At 46.3% G+C, this 20,466-nt stretch overlaps 1 protein-coding gene across 2 annotated transcripts in view; it reads right to left on the bottom strand.

Annotated features, from left to right (window-relative positions):
* The window catches only part of ABHD6 (abhydrolase domain containing 6, acylglycerol lipase), a 50,989-nt gene extending 33,895 nt beyond the window's left edge, over positions 1-17,094 (bottom strand). For both annotated transcript variants that reach the window (XM_021694906.2, XM_021694905.2), the window contains exons 1-2: positions 16,736-17,094; positions 5,937-6,001 (exon numbers count right to left, since the gene is read on the bottom strand). The gene's annotated coding sequence lies outside the window, so the exon portion shown is untranslated. The remainder of the gene's footprint in view (positions 1-5,936; positions 6,002-16,735) is intronic.
* Positions 17,095-20,466: the final 3,372 nt, after the last annotated feature.

Consider the following 20,466-nt stretch of genomic DNA (forward strand, 5'->3'; position numbering starts at 1 on the left):
GTTCCCTCTCTCGCTGTGTCTCTCTCTGTCAAATAAATAAAATCTTTAAAAAAAAAAAAAAAAAGCCAATGGGGAAATCTGAGTAAGGACCGGATATGAGATAATATTACTGTATCAGAGACACAATTCTTGAGCGGGGGCGGGGGGGGGGGGGGGCATGAAATTGTGGTTACATTTGTACATAGGAGGATATCTTTCCTCCTAGGAGATGCCTGCTGAAGCATTAAGGAGTGAAGAATAGTGATATCTGCTACTCAATGTTTGTTTCTGCCGCTCACTTAAAAATTGAGGAAAAAAATGTGGCAAGGAGGGGAGAAGAGAGAACATTAAAACAAATATGATTAATGTTAACCACTGGTAAATCCAGGTGAAGGTTACAAGGTAGTAGTAAGTATTCTTTCAACTTTTTTGTAAGTTTGCAATTTTTAAAAATTAAAAGTTAGAGAGGACAGGGGCGCCTGGGTGGCTCAGTTGGTTGGGAATGTGACTCTTAATTTCGGCTCAGGTCATGATCTCAGTTGAATCAGTATAGCCCCCACTCTGTCCTGTCTTAGGCGTTCACAACATGGTTCATTTTCTCATGGAATGAGAAATACTGCAAGTCCCATCATCCTCGCTAATCAAGAAAATAAGGCCTGCAAGGACCTGTGCAGCGGGGGGTGAGGGGGGTGGGGGGTGCTTTGCAACCTGAAGATTCCCAGATGCCTAAGAACAAACCAACATTTCACCAAACAAAACAAAGACTTCTTCAAGAAAATGCATTAATATCCAGCAAATCCTGCCCTTCCTTATATTTCTTGTGAAATGAAGAGATCTCTCCCATATACCTCTGTCAACTGATACATACTTCAATTTTATAATGAATTCATGATGCTGATGATATGACCTCACTGATGTGACTGAACACAGGGGCCAGATGATAAATATTTTGGCACTGGGAGAGCTATAGGGTCTGTCACAACCACTCGATCTATCACTGTACTGAGAAAAGCAGTCACACCCAGCATGTCCTAGATGGGAGTGACCGTATTCCAATAAGACTTTATTAGAAATAGGCTGCAGGCTGAATTTGGCCAGCAGGCTGTAAGTGATCAACGCTCGGTATAGCACACCAGAGTCCTGTCCAACAGGCAAGGTGGCTGTTTTATGCTGTTCCATAGGCTGAGAAAACTAAGGCACAAAGAGGTTAAGTAACTTGCCCAAGGTTACTCAGTTGGAAGAGTCGTGATTACGAAACAGGTTTCTGCTTGGACCCACTCCCTTTGCATCAAGTTCTACTTTGTCTAAATTTTTTTTCAAATAGCCTTTTTTCAATCTTTGTAAGCTCTTTGCTGTTAAATACTCACACTCATTGTCAGTCCTGATTTCTCCATGAAGATAGGACGTATGCATTTACAATTTTTTAAATTTAAATTTTGTTAGTTAACATATAATGCAATATTGGTTTCTCGCATTGACATGTTTTCTCCCCTACAGAGCGGTTGGTGAACAAGCCCCTCACAGCCTTGGTAGGGGGCAGGGGGATACAGATGCACGTATAGGTGGGTCAGATAGCGCTTTTCAGTCACGTACACACACTCTATCTGGGAACAGTGTTGAATCTGTAGGAATGAAAGTCTTCTCAGGGGCAGAAGCACTGTGTGTGCTTCTGATTTAACTGTCCTCTCAATATCTCAGTCACCATAAGCACGTTCCGGCGCACTTAAGCCATTGGCCTATTTCACTTTCTAGAAAGCTCCTTGCTGGTAGGGCCAACAGTCTATATTCTTTCTCAGTGCCAAGAGGAGCCCAGGACAAAAAGCAAAGTTACAAGATGGGCTCAATCTTCTTTGTTTTAGGGACAACCCCAACTATTCCCAATGATGTAAGAGCCACCCAGGCGTCCCACAATCCTTCATGTGAAAAAGGAGTTGCCCCAGCTTTCCTTTAAAAAGGCAGCTCTCGGGGCGCCTGGGTGGCTCAGTCGTTGAGCGTCTGCCTTCGGCTCAGGTCAGGATCCCAGGGTCCTGGGATCGAGCCTCGCATCGGGCTCCCTGCTCCACGGGAAGCCTGCTTCTCCCTCTCCCCCTGCTTGTGTTCCCTCTCGCTGTCTCTCTCTGTCAAATAAAATAAAATAAAATAAAATAAATAAATAAAACTCTCTTTCAAAAAAATAAAATAAAAATAAAAAGGCAGCTCTCCTACCCCGCTGAGGTTTGTTTATAGGATACTCTGTGTACCCAGAGGAGAGGTTGGAGACAGGAAAACGGAACCCTTGTGAACCTGGAGCCACCAATGATGGAAAATCAACTACAGGGTGGAAAATGGAGTTGGCCAAAGGACGGGGCCCATACAGCCGATGCCCTGCAAGATGACGTTAGGGAGCAGGAGGATGCTAAATAATGCTCAGGGCTCCACAACACTAACCGGGTAACATCACACTGACAACCATACTGAGAAGTCGGCTTCCGGTTCTTTGTCTGTTCTGCCTCGGTCAACGGAACTCTCAGTACGGTGTTATTAGATACCTCTCTAAGCCTTCCCCTCCCGTGAGCAACAGTCCCTAGCTACTTAATAACATGGTTTCTTTGTGTTGATTTTTACAGTTTCTTCCTTCCTTCCTTCCTTTCTTTTTTGAAGATCTAATTGTCTTTATTAAGCCATCCATGAATGGGGCAGCATCCCATCTAGCAAGTAGAGAGAGATTTCCAATTTATAGTAGGGATGCAAATTAATTGTTAAAATTAAGTTAAAAGGAGTCAATTTCAAGAACAATGCGAACTAGGCTAAGTATCGGTCTTGCGACAATCATAATTGTGAAACACCAACGGCTGCCCCTGGGGTGGATCCACATGAGTGAGGGCTGGGCCCCAACCGGGCTGGGGGTGGAACATTTCAGCTGGTTCTCTCCTACCAGGCTCTTCCACACACCAGCTGCGAGGGCTTGGTTTCCTCAACGCATTAAATAAGAACATTCATCCAAATCACCTCTTTGGTCTTTTCCTACTCTGAAGACTTAAAATGTTTCTGAAATGATGCCAGGCAATTAAAGAGGAGGATCTGGTTTGCACCCCTCGAGAATCTTATTCCTTGTTGCCTGTTCCCACAACCTAAAACAGTACCAGGCAAATATCTGTGGCTTGACAATGTATATTGGCCCCTTATTGAAAAAGATTGAAAAAGAGGGGGGAAAAAGGCACTCACTTTACGTCTCTGCTGAGTAAAAGCGAGGCATCCCAGGGTTAAGGACAATGATCTCCGTGGCCTCGTGGCACAGTGTGAAGAGAAACTACTTTAGGAAGAAGAGAGCTGGCTGTTAGGACACCAGGGAGAATAACACACTCTCACATCCCAGATTGGAGCCTGCCACCCAGCCTCCTCCCGTTAGCGTCCAAACTGTGCATTTGGGGCCATTGTCTCTGAATACAGGGGTGAAGACTAATTGGATAGAGGATACACCAGTGGATCCACATACACATGGCATCTCCAAGTCCCTAGTCTGGGGGGGAGTAAGGCATAATGAGTCACGATGGTCTTTCCATGTACTCACTGATTTTGGAAAACTGGGAATCCTGAGTTCCAATACCTTCATCTTAGGGTATAATGCAAAATTCTAAGAAAAAATAGAATGTGAAACATTTTCAAAGAATCTTGCCTTTCCCTAGATATCTTACCCATATACCATCATATCTGACAGACTAAAGTCCTGGTCTCTTCAAAGTAATGATTACTATAACAATGGTAGCAACGGTAATAACCAGGACCACCACCACCACAGCCAAAGATGTGAGAGCCACAACCTCCATCTATGGAATAATTACTGGATGCCGAAAATTCTTCCTACAATGTTTTCCACAAGGAAAACGCTAAGTCCCTAAAATCTGAGTATAATATCCAAGCCCTTAAATATTATAAATATTGTTGCATCCACCTAACACTGCTTTTTGAAACTAGGTTCTTGTCAAGATAAACCAATCCCTCAAAACTATCACTAAGGATTAACAGCTAGAAAAAATACAAAGATGGTAAGATTCTCGTATGTGGAAGCCCCAGGACTTGATGAGACAATAATTCAAGAAATGGTAAGTTCTTTTTTTTTTTTAATTTGTAATCTCTACACCCAACGTGGGGCTCGAACTCACGACCACACAATCAACAGTCAAATGCTCTTCTGACTGAGTCAGCCAGGCACCCCAAGAAATGTGCAGTTCTAACTTCTTATCATATATATCATCTCCATCATGGAAGAAAATCACACTGAAATTTCCAAATAAGCAGTTAAGCTTGCTCAGTCATCACTGAAAGTGTGGCATGGCCCCCAGGATTACTGCCACGAGGTGCCCAACTCTATGCCCTCCTTGTCTTATTGTCCCCACCTCAGTCTGGTTGAGCCCTTTCCTCCTCTGTGCTTTGCAGCTCTGACAGCCCTATTAGTGATTAATTTTTTAATTAATTTAATTTTTTAATTAATTAATTAAAAAAATTTTTAAAGCCCCATGCCCAGTGTGGGGCTTGAACTATGACCCTGAGACCAAGAGTTACACACTCTACTGACTGAGCCAGCCAAGTGCCCCTGACAGCCCTGCTGTTGAAACGAGCACACCTGACCTGGATCCTGAGATGCTATCCTCTCTCTCCCCACCGATATTCCCATCATGTGCTCCTCACTCTCTCCCCCTTGATATTCCCATGATGCTCTCCTCTCTCTCCTGATCTTCCTATCATGCTCTCCTCACAGTCTTCCTTGGAAAGCTCTCCATCCCTACATCCTCCACCATTCCCTCCTTCAGGAAATTCAGAACTCAACATGCCTGGCCAGAACCCCCTTCCAGACTTTTCTAAAAGCCTGCCTGACCACCTGCATGACTCAACAGTCTTACCATGTCCCAGACACATCTCTCCCCCTTCTCATTCATTTCTGCCGACAGTCTCCCCATCAATCTAGCCTCCCAGAGGCCGATACATCTTTCACTCTTCCCACTCCTCTTATGCAAAAGTGGAGAGGCGCCAGCGCTGGAGCCAACTTGTGTGAGTCTAGACAAACAAGGACTATTATGTATTTATTTGTATTAAATACAAATAAAATGTATTTAATGTAATTAAATAAAATTCAGAGTTCAGTGCTTCAGTCACACCTGTCACATTTTAAGTGCATGGTAGGGCCACACAGGAAGAGGAGCACAGTTTTAGGGGGTTTATACCCCTGAAAGCCTCATGCCACCAATTCCTGAGGCTGATGTTGTCCAACACATCCTAGGAATGTCGGGAAGGAAGACAAATTCCCAGCAAGTGTGAGTCAGACCACAGCTACCTCAGCCACCACACTGGGTCCAGGTCCTCATTTCTTCTTGCTCCCATTCTGTCTCAGCCCGAACACTAGTTGCCAGGGGAACCTTCACAACTCCCACCCATACATTAGGCTGCCCTGGTCGAATGTGAACTCGAACCACTCAATACGATCCCAACCCAGCTTCCTGGACCAACTCCCACATCTCTGCCTGCATCCCGAATGACCACCTCCTGTCCCCACGCCACCCTGCACAGCCTCACGCTCTGTCTTTCCTCAGGCTGTTCCCTTCTGTGGAGCACAACCATGTCCTGGCTGTTAGATGAACTCCTCTCCGCCTCTGGGCTAATTCAAGCATCACACTCCCCAGGAAAGCATCCTGTTTCTTTCCCAGAGGCTCAGATCTTCCAGACTCCCTTCAAACTCAGAGCCTTTCTCCTGGCACAGGCTTTGAGAACTGTCCATAGGGGGCTTTGGGGCATGTAGCTGACCTTCAGGTGCCCACACCCTTCCCCACAACCAACTGAACCAGAGAAATCACCCACCACAAGTTGGCCCGGAGAGGGGTTTGGGGGAAGCTTACAGAGGAGCCCCAAGCTCATTGAGGGCTGCTTGTTTTTTGGTTTTTGGTTTTTTTTTGTAATCAACAGTGTTAAAAATCCATACTCACTCTTCAAAGAACACAGCCTTCTTTTCCAACTGCTAGTGGCTCTGGCAGAAGCTGAAAATGAGTTTCTGGAATCACAAGAAAGAAAATGACAAAGCATTAAATCATATTAGAGAATATGAATGAAGTGCTAACAGCCACAAAATTGCTGGCTTCGCTGGAGGCGGAGTGCTCTCCTCCTCCGCACAGGCAGAGTACAAATATCCTGCGGCTTTATTGCCCACCTCTTGTTCAAGTCACCCCTCCCAATTAAGCAACCGGCACAAAGGGCAGGGTATGTCAGATAATGAGCAGGGCCTAGGAAGGCACGCAGAAGGTCATAGAAGAGATCTGCAGTGAGAGGACAAAACAGGGAGGGACCTGGTGATTCCGGGGCTGGGGTGGGGAGAAAGGCAAGGGAGGGGTGGGTAGGGGTTGTCAGGCATACTGAGGCAAAAGGGGACTCTGGGACCTACAAATGTAACTAAGACCCCCAAAGATTGAATCTCACCTTCTCCATTCGGGATTAGGGTTTACCTCAAAGTTGTACTCAGAAAGGAATGAGAAGGGGTGCCTGGCTGGCTCAGCGAGTAGAGCATGCAACTCTTGATCTCAGGGTTGTGAGTTTGAGCCCCATGTTGGGTATAGAGATTACTTTAAAAAATTTTTTTGAATTAAAAAAAAAAAAAGAGAGAAAGGAATGAGAAGAAGGTGGCAACCAGTGGACAAATGAGGATCATGTTTCTCCCCGAGTGGCCAGTGAGAGGGCACCCCATAGCTCAAAACCAGGGCTGGACAGAAAGCCCTGGCAAAGGCATCACGGCGGGAGAATGAGGAGCCAGGCAAGGGAAGGTAAAATCCACAAAACCCCTGAACTATTTCAGAGGAGTCAGTGAGGAACCATGGGACCATGGAGGTTCTAGAAGAAAACACGAGACCTGTTTGAAAATACCTCCACGGGGAAAGTCTAAGTCAGATACAAGACGCAGAGGCCATAACAAAAAGATTAATACATTCACCGCATAAAATATTTTCAAATGTCCCAGGGAAAGAGAGACCACGAACAAGATTAAGATTTGTCAATATAAATCAGAGGCAAGAGACTAATTTCCTGAATGTATAAAAGGTTCCTACAAATCAATTAAAACAACAACGAAATCCAATAGAAAAATGGGCAAATGATCTGAGTAGCCGATTTACCAGAAAGGAAATGACTCTTGAACATATAAAAAGACCCTCAATCTCATTTATAATAAGAGAAATGCAGATTAAATCTACAAGGTAATGGCAATCTTCATTTATCCAACTGGCAAAGAACAAAAAGTTCACTAACAGACTGTCGCTGAGGCTGGAACAGGCACCAACTTCCAGTCCCATCAACAAGTTCTAACTATGGATGGCAATCTGGTAAAAATCTGAGGCAATGTAAACCATACATTCCTTCGACTTGACCGTCTCACTTCTAAGAGTTTGTGTTTATACCTAACGTGAAATCATGCTTGCGCAAGTTATTTGTTACAGTAGTATTTATCATGGCAAAAGATTGGAATTAACTCATATGCCCACTTCTAAGGGGGCCTGTTAAGTAAATGATGGTATAACTTTATAAAGGACTATTATGTACAGCCATTAAATACAAATAAAATCAAATGTAAGCCATAAAATAATGACCTCCAAGGATTGTTGTTAACTCAAAAAACCAAGGAACGGGGCCACCTGGGTGGCTCAGTCGGTTGAGCGTCCAACTCTTGATTTCGGCTCAGGTCATGATCTCAAGGTCGTGAGCTCCCCTGCTGGTTCTGAGCTCGGTGCTGGTGTGGGGACTGCTTAAGATTCTCTCCCTCTACCCCTCCCTGCCTCTAAAACAAACAAACAAAACCCCAGGAACAGTAGAGAGTGGATAGAATAACACCTCTTGCATTAAAGGAAGAGAGGAGAGAAAGAGGAGAGGAACGGAGAAAGAGAAAGAAATATGTTTATATATGTATGAAATGTTTCCGGACCATAAGATAACCACAAGAAACTGGTTATCAGGGCTGCCACTGGGAAGGGAAACAGGGGGACCAGAGACGGAGATGAGGGAGACTTGTCACTTGATATCCTTTTGTATCTTTTGAATTGCTACTATGTGCATGTATAAGGTTTTCTATACTTAATTACAAAATATAATATAAAATCCTCAAATAGAAATGGTCTATCCCCATTGTCCAATACAGTAGCCGCTAGCCACATGTGACTGTTTAAACTGATTGAAATTAAATAAAATGTAAAATTCAGTTCCTCAGCTGCACTAGCCACATTTCACATGGTCAAGAGCCACAGGTAGCTAGTGGCTACCAGACTGGGCAGCGGACATAGAGCTCATTTTCATCATCACAAAGAGTTCTACTGGCTAGTCCTGGATTCTATGTTAGTTAAAATGGCCCACGTGAGCAAGCAACCAAACCTTAATTGTTTCGCATGATCAGCGAAGAACTACAAATGTGAAGGCTATTAGCCTACAAATCCTTCTCCCTCTACACAAGCTAAAAGGCCAGGCCACCTACTAGAATAACAAAGACCGGGGAGGGTTCCTGCCCTGTGTGACTACCCAAAGGTTATGTCAGGTTTGACATAAACTTCAGTCCTCAAAGGTCAAAGTCCAGCACTCTAAGAAGATAAGGATTTCCATTCTGCAACCATACATGTGCATAAACTGGAAATGCATAATCTGGGAGAGGTACTGATAAGAGGATCCCTTGGTCCCACTTGGTGCCAAAGGGCTAGCAACTGGTTCCCCCTGGGGATTCTTACTTAAGAACCAGCCAAGCCCAGAGCCCCTCTCCTTTGCTTCTACCACCTGGGGCAGCTCTGTGGGCAAGGAAACTCAGCTTAGCCAGGCTGGTCCTGTAGGCAGGGAATTAGAGAACCAGATAATCCTGCTACCCGATTCCCTGGAGAAAGGACACGGTGGGGGTGGGGTGGGGGGGAAGGCAGCTGAATCAGGGGCTCAGCTGGAAGGTAAGTGGCTTATATATCTGGCAGCATATCTTCTAAAAAATTGTATTGGCCAAGAAACAAGGCAATAAAATACACAACATGTGACCTGACCTAGATGAGCACCTTCAAAATATCAGCCTCGGGCGGGGGGTGGGGGTGGGGGGGTCAAGATCTAGGTTGATGATAGTCTGACCTAACTGCCTGCTTGAAATCATGTTGAAAACAAGAAAACCCTCCAGAAATACGAGCCAGTCTTCCTGCTGGATCAAAGAAGCGCCAAAGTCACTTGACCTTTCACTTCCGGAGACCCCACTGTCTTCAGGCTCTCAGGGAGCCCAGACGTAGCTTTGATCCCAGCATTTGGCCTGCGGATTACTGCGGATGCATGCATGCACTGTCATCAGCTGAGGTCACCTCCCAAAGGTAAAGTGCTAGAAAGAGCATCATTTAAGTGATTATTTTCCACATGACTGAAAGGAATTAAAATAGCCCTCTATATGGGTATGCAATGGCACAGGGCCTAAAATAGAACCTCAGCACCCAAAACACAGTCTCCCATTGCTGCATCTGTGCTTCACCAATAAAAGGAAAAGCAAGGAGATTAAAGAGGGTTTTGTCATTTCTAAAGGAGGTGAAGTTGGTCGGTAGCATTTTCTAACTGCAGGAACAAAGTCGGCCTTAGACAGAAGGGAGCTCTGTTAGTAAGAGCCCGGAGGTTTTTTATCTGGACAAGATTTCTGGCTCCCAGCAGAGGCTCAGCATTCAGGGCCCTTTGTGAGCTGGTCCCCACCTTCTATCTAGCAGAATCTCCTCCCAGAGGAGATCTCTGTGACCCTGGAGAATTAGCATCCAAAAAAGGGACCTGCGGTGAAGCCACACGGGAAAGTTCACAGTTAAGGAAAAAAAACACAGTTCGGTTTAGAACTTAATCCAAATAAAAAACCCCCCAAAATCAAATGTTTTTTTTTTTTTTTTAAAGATTTTATTTATTTATCTGACAGAGAGACAGCGAGAGAGGGAACACAAGCAGGGGGAGAGGGAGAGGGAGAAGCAGGCTTCCCGCTGAGCAGGGAGCCCGATGCAGGGCTCGATCCCAGGACCCTGGGATCATGACCTGAGCCGAAGGCAGACGCTTAACGACTGAGCCACCCGGGCGCCCCCAAAATCAAATGTATTTTAAAAGCAAGAGTAAGTATTTTTTTTTTTTTTTTTAAAGATTTTATTTATTTGACAGAGAGAGACACAGCGAGAGAGGGAACACAAGCAGGGGGAGTGGGAGAGGGAGAAGCAGGCTTCCAGCCGAGCAGAGAGCCTGATGCGGGGCTCGATCCCAGAACCCTGGGATCATGACCTGAGCCGAAGGCAGACGCTTAACGACTGAGCCACCCAGGCACCCCTAAAAGCAAGAGTAAATATTGAACAAAATGAAAATGAGGTCATAACTGCAATCCTGTGCTAAGTCTTAGAACAAAGAATTAAAGTCTCACGTGGACTGTCTTAGAGTATGATGAATCTTTCCGGTTAGTATTTGGTTATCACAGTGCTATCCCAAAGAGGACATTTTTACAAACATACCTTATTGATCTCTCAAGGGCTTAATTCTTTGATTTTCAGAGAATTGATTTTTTAATTCATTTCTCCCCCTTCTCTTCATCGGGTCTCACGTTGCGAGATCCTCATCTATTACTGCCTTGACATGTCATTTAAGCAGTTCTCCAACATTGCTTGCTTTGATTTCATGAAATCCTGCCTCTCTCACAAGAGTTACAATTTCACTCTCCACTCTTTGTCCTGTACCTATTTGCAAAACGTCCTAGGAGCTGGGAGAGACAGATGACCCAGACATGGATGCTCCTGGAGCCCGGCTAGACAACAGGGTTGAAAACAGAGGGAGGGATGATGGCATCGGACCTCGGTTTGTAAGTGGCAAGCCCATTACTGAATATCTTCCTGCAATGATGACTTCTGCTTCCCCTCTGTGACCTGGAAACTGTGGGGAGTCAGATACCAGAGATGCTGCTAGTCTGACCCTCTGGGGACTGTACCTGAACTGGCTTTTTATTTCTCTCCATTTCCCCCACTCTCTCTCCCCGGAGGATACCCTTGACCCACCCCTATATTCTCCTTTACAAGTCTTTCTAGCAGAGCTAGGAGTTATCTCCTTCAATGTACCTTCCCTCAGCACCGCCACGCCCCCATTTGTAACCTCCATGCCTCAGATATTTTGTAGGGATGCTTCTCTCTCGTGGCACTGGTGATTTGTGCCTTTAAGCATGGGACCCGTGAGAACACCAGCTGTACCCTCCACTAGGCGGCAAGTCTCCAAGACGAGTCTTACTACATCTCTGCATCTGCCACAGCACTTCAGGACCGTGCCTTGCCCTCGGAGGGCACTTGGTCAATACCAAATGATAAGCTAGGAGGTCAGGAATCAACAGGGCTGCCCACTAGGGCCACCGCAGGCCATTCCTTCACTTTGTTACGATGGTCACCAACAAAATGAACATTCATCAGAGCGCTGAGTTTTAGAGGCCTTCTCCAGATGGGCAGTTGGGACCCAGAGAAGTTAAGCAGGCTGTCCAATGTCACACAGCTCTTCTCTGCTTCCAATCCACCAGTGGCTCACAGTGGCCCTCAGCATGATTTACAAGGCTATGGAGGATAGGATTTAATACCTGCCTGTCTCTCAAGCATTATCCTCTTCTATCACCCACCTCTTTCCTTCAATGAGCCACAATCCCTGATATGTCATACTCTTTCACACCTCCAAGCCTTTGGCACACATGGTATTCTCCCTCGCCTGCCTTTTCTCCCTCCTGCCTGGTGAGCTCCAGCTCATTCCACAAGTCTTGGCCATGAAGCGCAGCCCCAGTCTGTAAATGCTCCGCTGAGGATTCAGTTTTGCAGTTCTATAAACCGGGTTCAAATCTCTGCTCTGCTACTGACCTGCTGTGTGACCTTGGCAAAGTCACTTCACCTCTTAGGGCCTCGGTAAAAGGACTAAATGAGAGGGTACACGGAGACTGCTCAACGCAGTGACTGGCGCACACCAAGTGCTCACTCTGGACAGCTGGGAAGATCTCACCAGCCCTCGCAGGCCCAGGGAGGGAGCCCTGCCACACCCCCACCCCTCCCTCCCCTGCAGTGCCGCCGTGCCTGGGGCTCTCAGATGCTTGAGGCTACGGGCATGTCTGTGTTGCTATCTTTATACTCCCAGAGTCTGGCCCCTAGCTCCATTACCAAATTTCATCACATAGAAGGCTTAAATCTTGCTCTGAGTATATCACAAGGCCAACACCCAACGCCAAGAGCCACAGAGCCACAGCCTCGGGAAAACAGCAAAGGCTGCTGTTACTTCAGATAATTAACAAAAAGAATAGGATCCCAACCTGTGGGCAGTAAGAACCTCTGCCCACACCTTGCACAGGCTGCCCTGTACCCCTGAATCAGCAGTTTCCTTGGTGCAGCCCCAAACACATCCAAATACAGGCGGAGACCCCCTCCGTGGCTTCTGGGTTTGGAAAGCCTGGAAGATGATCAAGAGGGTTTCGGAGGGCCCAGTGTAGGAGAATATCTTGATCTTCTTTGAAGAGACAACTACATCCAAGGTCAGAGAGGACTTGGGTTTGCGAAAATTGCATCTAGATCAGGGTTTCTCAACTGTGGCACAACGGACATTCTGGGCTGCCTAATTCTTTGTTGTGGGGGGGCTGTCCTATACACTGTAGGATATTTAGCAGCATCCGGGGGCCCCTACCCACTCGATGCCACCCCTAAGTTGTGACAAGCAAAAATGTCTCTAGACGTTGCCAAATGCACCCGGGGGGGCAAAGCTGCCCTCAGTTGAGAGCCCTTCTGGAGGAAGTGAGCCCACTCGACTCCAACCCTGGATTTATGTCTGCAGTAAATCAGTGAGGAACATTCTTAGCCACTCACCATATCTGCCTTAAAACGATGTCTTCCAGTCCTCAGGGATTTTTTTTTTCTAAGTTCACAGTCTAGAAGGCAGTTGTTCTCAACCCTGGCCACGCAGAATCTCCCAGGGAGCGTTTTAAAAATATAGATTCCGGGATACCACCCCCAGAGATTCAGATTCACTGGGCTTGGGGCAGAGGCAGGACATGGGTATTTTTTAAAAATTCCCTAGGCGGTTCTAACATGCAGCCAGGATGGAGAAGCATTGCCGGAAGACATTCCATGTGCTTCCATCTCCCCCATCCTTTGAATCTGGCAGTGTTAAAAGCCAGTGAACCAGAAAACCAAAATGAAGCTAAGGGGATTTAAGTAACAACCTCATTCTTGACAACAAAACATCCTCGGCACACTCCATTTCTTGGCCTCCACATGACTTGCTAGAAAGAATGGAACTTAACCCGTAATCATGCAGTTTGCCCATGGCTTTATTGATCTAAACAGTGCCTTCCCATAAAACTTTCTGGGAAGATGGAAATGTTCTCTATCTGCTCTCCCTAATACAGTAGCCACTGGCCACCCCTGGCTATCGACCACTTGAAATATGGCCAGTGTGACTTAAGAAGAGAATTTTAAATTTTATTTAATTTGAATTTGATGGTCACCATATTAATAGCCTGAAAAATATTTGTGTCCCTGCAGGGTCACAAAAATAAAGTCCCGTAGGCTGCTAAGTGCTACGGAACCGTGAAAATTTACAAAAATATATGCCTTAGAATATCTAAACTCAACAGTCTTAAAATGATCAAATGGGAACCTAACTTACCCTAATGATCAAATTAGGAGACATTTTAAAATATATTTTTTTTCAACCAGCAGAGCCGGCTTCCCCACATATTCCAAACACTTAGCTCTGAGGGAGACATTCCTGGCCCTTTACTTCTGGAGCACTCATCACTGTAAAAAGTGATCTAATCACCAAAATAACCAGGAGTTGGTAAAGAATATGACACAGGGAAGTTGATTTCTACTCTGAGCCGCTTACTAGCGTACTAGGGAAAAACACTCACCCCAGCTTTCCTTCCCTCCAAATCCAAAGTAAACCTTTGATTCAAACCTCTCGCCCCCAAGACAAGCCTGAAACAACACACAGTGCAAACCAAGGTCACCTCTAAGAACAAGCTTTTTTTTTTCTCATATCAGTAAGTTTCACAATTACTTACAATTTCATGAACTGCATTCACACACTCATTCTAGGTGTGTGGAGCCTCACAGAACTCAAAGCTCACAGATTTTTAAAGCTAAAAAACAGAAAGGCGATTGTTTTCGCCAAGGCAATGGATGGTTTAGAGTCTAAGAAAGCACCACAGGCCTTTCTGAGTACACACACAAAATGCCTACCTCAGGGAACCTAGCTGGCTCAGCTGGTAGAGCGTGTGACTCTTGATCGAGGGGTTGTGGGTTCAATCCCCACGCTGGGTGTAGAGATTACTTAAAATCTTTTTTAAAAAATGCTTTCCTCTCCTTGGCTGGGATTCCTTTGGCCCACCTCTAAGCAGAGTCAGTGTGAGTCATTTAGTAATGATTTAATATGTCTCCAGTAATTCAAAGAGGGGGTCAACACTAACTCTTCCTAACAGCTGGTGCTTACTGAGTGCTCACCACCTGCTGGGCCTTGTACTTTATCTAAATCTTATCACTGCCTTCTGAAGCAGGTGCCATTACCAGAAGTTAAGGCTCAGAGAGGTTAGGTAAAAGGCCCATAGCCACACAGCTAGCAGTGGCAGCAGTGGGATTAGGACCCAAGCCTCTCTGATTTTCTGGTGGGAATCCTCTGGGTTATGAGCAAAAACAAACATGTAGTTATAATGTTAGGTACCATGCTGAGCCATTCTCCCATGACCAAGCCATAGCTCAGTGAAGGGAGTCTGGTGTTGCGGCATTCAGAAATTCTGAGCCTATCCTTACTTCAGAATCCACACCATACCCCCATGGACCCCGCCCTCTCCCTTTGTCCTGGGGCTTCATCAGGCAGATGGTTAGAGGGGTCTTGGGGAGTGCTTCTGATTCTGCCAGCACAGTTGCACCAGAAAGCATAAGCAGATACATGCAGATAGAACTTTCCAAATGCCATCATGTGGGTGGAAGGTAAGGATCCCAGGGGAGAAAGGAATTGCTTTCAGTTGGGGGCAGGGGAACAATCAGAGGGGCATTCCTGGAGGGGACCGCTGAGCTGGAGCTAAAGGGTAGGTTAGGTTGAGACATCAGAGATTCCAGGGAGGGCATTCCTAAAGGAGAGGACAGCCTAAGCAAAGGCAGCAGCTCACCTCCTGGGTTATAGCAAAGGAAGCAGAGGGGGAAGGGGAAGATCAGGATGCAAACGGGGAGGGGGAGGGAAAGAATCTCCAGGGGCCTAGGCTGATGGGTTGGGGCAGAACTGGGAGCCCAGGAAGTAATGACTGAGCATCCCAGGACATGTTTAGCATACCAACCCTGGTACTTCTTAGCTGTGTGGCCTCTAGCACATCCCTTCTCTCTGGGCATCAGTCTCCTTGAGGAGGACACCCAGGACCCTCTGTTGGTCTGAGTACCTACTTTTAGAAAAATTGGTGCTAAGAACATAGGTTATTGATCTTATTTCTAACTTCCTATATTATAAAAATGTTGATAAGAATTTATTAGTTACAATTGGGTAAAAATTAAGTCTAGTGATTCAGAATCGGGGGCTTTGAGGTCAGATTCCCTGTGTGTCCTGGGAAGGGGACACATTCTTCCTCTGAGAAATGGGCATAACATCGGTACCTACCTCATGCACGGAGCTGTTGGGAGAAGTAAAGCAGGTAATCTAAAGGTGCTAGGACTGGATCTGGCAGCCAGTACTTGCTTATTCTATGTCAGCTATTACTTATAATAAACTCTTAGCTCCCAGCCAGGTAGACTAGCCATGAGGGAGAGGTGAGGCAAATGCTGACCTCCAGTCCAAGTTGAGACCTCTTCTTAATCAATCAGATTCTGAGGCATAAGAAGGTCTCCAGATACATATCCCAGATTGCACAGGCTCTAGACCCTCCCCTCAACCTCTTCCTCCTTCCCTATTTCATTCACTCTGTCAACTTGGCCTCCTCCACTCGAATGCGGATACAGGGGTGCAAATCTTGCATGTGCTCTGCCCTGCAGCCTGCGTTACACAATCCCAGTTTCCAAGGCTGCCAGGAAGGCAGCAAAGGTGTAGGCCGAGGATGCTGGCGGTCGTGGGGCAGCACCTGGCTGTCGGGGTGGTTGGACCAGCATCCTAACTCAAGGAGGAGGGAGAAGAGGGCCGGGAGGAAAGGGCATGAGGCTGAGAAAATTGGGGCCGAGGTGAGCTAAAAGGCTGCTGGGGGTAGGTACTGGCCGGGGGAGGTCCCGAGGGGCGAAGATATCTGGGGCGGGACGGGGGTCGGTGCCATTAGCTGGGAGGTCGAACTCAGTAAGTGGTTAGAACGGGGGTACAGGAGCCTCCAAACCATCCAGGCACCAGGAGGGGCGCACAGGGGCTGGTGCCGGAGCCAGCGGTGGGAGGCGGAGTAGAAAGAGGGTGCAGGTCCCCGACCCACCCTCACCTTGTCCCTGGGCTTAGGGCGGTAGGCAAGCTCGGGGAGTGAGGGCACCTGGGATTCGGGAATGTCAAACGTGTCCAGGCACTGCAGGGGAGCGCGCAAGGGCTGATGCCGGAGCGAGGGAACCGAGTAGAAAGAGAGGTGCAGGTCCCCGACCCATTTCGCCCCGTGTGCCGCTTGCGGGGAGGCCAGGCAGCCCTGACTCGAGAAGTGGAGGGTGGGTCACAGGGCCATAAGGGAGAGACCCCAGACACCCCCCCCCACCCCTTTCAGGTGCGCATCCCCCGCCCCGGCCCGCCCCAGCCCGCCCCGCCGGCGCACACTCCATCTGACCTCAGGCGCCTGGGTCGCGCCGCCGGATCCGGACGCCCGTCTTCTGGCCCCAGCCCCGCTCGCGTCCGGCAGCAGCGCTCGTGCCCGCGCCGCTCAGTTCCCGGCGCCGGGCTCTGCTGGACGCCTTAAAGGCGCGGCGCGCCGGCCTGGGTCAGCCGACAGAAAAGCCGGCTCCGCCCGCGCCAGCTCCTCGCGCCGCTCCGCCGCTGCCTGGTCCGGTCTACCGCCGATCCCGCACGGGAACCCTCAGCTCCTCGGCTCCGCCGCTCACAGCGTTACACCCAGAGGGGCAAGTTAGCGCCTCGCACATCCCGACCTCGGCAACCTGTCTCCAAGCATCCAAGAGTTCAGGCCAGAGGGCCAACACCTACTGCGTTCGCGCGCAGCGCCAAGTGCAGAGGGCGGAACCGGCCGCCCCGCCCCGCCCCGCCCCGCCCCGCCCCTAAACAGCGCTCCCGGCGAGGGGAAGGGCTGGGGACCCAAGGAGCCACAGTTCCACCGCGCGATGCCAGAGTTCGTCGAGGCATTGGTTCATTGTTTACTGAGCACCTACTATGTGCCTGGTGCTGTTGGGCCCGCGCCGTCAAAGTGACTCTGGCTGGATCTCTGCTCTCAAAGGGCTCAGAGGGACAGGCCCAGGTTCACAGGCAAGCTTAGCAACGCTGTCTTACACATGTTGTCTCTTAATCCTATGAGGTGGGCATTGGGATTGGCTTCCTTTTCTCAGAAGAAAGGTGAGGAGCTTGCCCATGGATTCAGCCTATAAAGGACAGAATTGGGGATTTAGACCCAGCACCTGGCTCCAAACTCTGGGGGCAAAATGGCAGTGTTGAAAGACTTTCAGCCACCACTGGTTAAATCCCCACTATGGTCATTTCTAATTTTTAAGGACAGTTAAACCTCATTAGGCAAAAAAAATCAGGAGCGGAGCATAAAAGTTATTACCCATTAAATTCAAACGGTGTTGTCTGACTAGCTTATCTGTCACAAAGCCTGGATTTTTGAGCATCTGGCCTCAGTTTCCCACTCCAGCCTCATTTACTATTCAGGGCACCGAGGCTGAATTCTACCACTTTGGCCTTTGCATGGGCTGTTCCCTCCACCAGGAACTCTTCCTTTTCTGCTTGGCCTGACTACTTCCTCTTTTCCATGCCTCAATTTAAATGTCACTTCCTCCAGGAAACCTTCCTTAAGTCCCCTTTGGGCCCACAGTGCTCTATGGACTTATTCCATCAAAGTGTTTATTCATTCATTTAACAAATATTTACTGAGCACTTACTATGTGCTGAGCACTGTATGTGGGGTGGGGTATTGGGGCTTGATATCTTCTGCTACCCTGAATCCATGGCTTCCTTTTCTGCCCTTATTCTACACCTAGGTGGGACCAGTGCCCAGCAGGACTCTCTTGGTATTTAAATCCACCCCAAAGGCAGCTTGCTGCCTGCCAAACCCTCCAGACTGGTAGAACCTGGCTGAGTTGGGTGGGTCCTGAATTTTAAGAATGGGTCATGGACAAGAAGCCTCAGAGATGTGGCAAAGAGAACATCTTTGAGGTCACCTTGTAAAACCAGCCTCTGTCAGGGCTGCTGGAATCCATCCAGAGTTAAGGACAATCTCCCTGGCTTGGACTGGAGCATCTTTCTCTAAGATGTTGGCTACCTCATCATTCAGATTACAAGAGTTGCATTTGACATGCTTCATCAAATTGTTCTCAGAGCTTCAGGGACAATGTACTCATCAAAGAGAAAGTTGTTCAGGATTCTTATAGATCATAATTAACCAAATAGGGTGATTTGGTAGACCTATCTGAAGAAATTAATCAGAATGCAACAAAGAGTGATATGACATGAAAAATATGAAAAGAAAAATCTTACAAATGTGTAGAATAGACTGAGAAGATCTAAAATCCAATTAAGCAGCATCAAAGAAGGAAAGAAGAAAGGAGAGGGTATATTTGAGGTAGTAATGTGTGAGAATTTCCAGAGCAGAAAAAAGATATAATTCTGCAGATTTAGGAAGCATAATATATCCCAAGCAGGAAAAATAATAGGAAATCCATACCAAGAAATATTGCAGTGAAACTGCAGAATACTAAAAACAAAGAAAATATCTTAAAAGCAGCTAGAGATTAAAAAAAAAAAAAAAAAGACAGCTTATTCCCAAAGGAAGGAATTAGATTGCCAGCAAATTTCTGAATGGCAACATAGGAAGCTAAAAGATTTAAAGAGTATCTCCAAAGACCTGAAAATTGGATCCCCAGCCTTTCAGGAATGAGGGTGACATACAGATAAAGTGAATTTACAACTGGAAAATTTGACTAACTGAACTTTTAAGATATACCTCAGAAAGAAGAAAAACAACCCTATTAAGAACTGCAGTGAAAGGAGGAATAATGAGTGAAGAAATGGGCAAATAGAGTGAATCTAAACAAAATTGTCAGTACAAAACAATAACGATGACAAGAATAATCATAATTTATAGGTTTAAACAAGGTCAGAACAAAAATAGGGGACAACAGTAAATTAGGAATGAGATGGTCAAAATTAAAGGGTTCCAATGCCTTTGCATTTGGGGTGGGAAGGGAATTAAGATATTAACTTTGGCCTTTGCTAATTATGCGTGGCACAATGCCAATGGTATTCATTAAAATAGTACAAATAACATGTATAACTTTCAAACCAGTAGAACGGGGGAAATGATGTAAGTCAATAAAAAACCCAAATGCTAATCAATCCAAAGACATGTAGAAAAAGTGAGACTCCTCCCCCTAAAAAAGAGAGTAAAAAAAAGTCCTGATATACTAATAATCATAGTAATTTAACTAAACTCATCAGTTAAAAGTCAGAAATTGTTAAATGGGGGGCGCCTGGGTGGCTCAGTCATTAAGTGTCTGCCTTCGGCTCAGGTCATGATCCCAGGGTCCTGGGATCGGGTCCCACATCGGGCTCCCTGCTAGGCGGGGAGCCTGCTTCTCCCTCTCCCACTCCCCCTGCTTGTGTTCCCTCTCTTGCTGTGTCTCTCTCTGTCAAATAAATAAATAAAATCTTAAAAAAAAAAATTGTCAAATGGGATGTTAAAAGAATCTAAGAGGCACTGTCTCAAGAGGTATTCCTAAAACATAGGAATTTGGAAAGGTTAAAAGTAAAAGTGTGGAAAATGATATACCTCAAAAATAGTATCCAAAAGGGAGCTGGTGTATCTATATTAATATTAGATAACAGACTAACAAAAATCATTAAGGATGGAGAGGATCACTACATAATGATAACAAGTTTGATTTGCCAGCAAATTATATCAGTTGTCAACTATAGAAAATGTAAATTTTATAATTATTAGAGAAATTGTTAAAATTTTTAGTCAAAGGAAACATTAAGCCTGATGGTTCTAGAAGCAAGTCTAAACGTTCAAGGAATAGATCATACTATTCTCTCGCAAGCCCTTCTGGAAAACAGAAAAAGAGAGAGCAGATCCCAACTCACTCTATGATGCCAGTCTAAATTCCATACCAAGCAATATCAGATCAATATTATTCCTGAATCGCTCAGAAACATGGAAGTAAAAATCCTAAATAAAATATTAGTACATTGAGTCCGACAATACATAAAAAGGATGATGCATCTTTCCCAAGACAGGTTTATCCCAGGAGTGCCAAGATAATTTAACGTTAGGAAATATATTCTTTTTTTTTTTATTCTTATGTTAATCCCCATACATTACATCATTAGTTTTAG

This window comes from Neomonachus schauinslandi, chromosome 1 (genome assembly GCF_002201575.2).
Source record: "Neomonachus schauinslandi chromosome 1, ASM220157v2, whole genome shotgun sequence".
Taxonomy (NCBI): domain Eukaryota; kingdom Metazoa; phylum Chordata; class Mammalia; order Carnivora; family Phocidae; genus Neomonachus; species Neomonachus schauinslandi.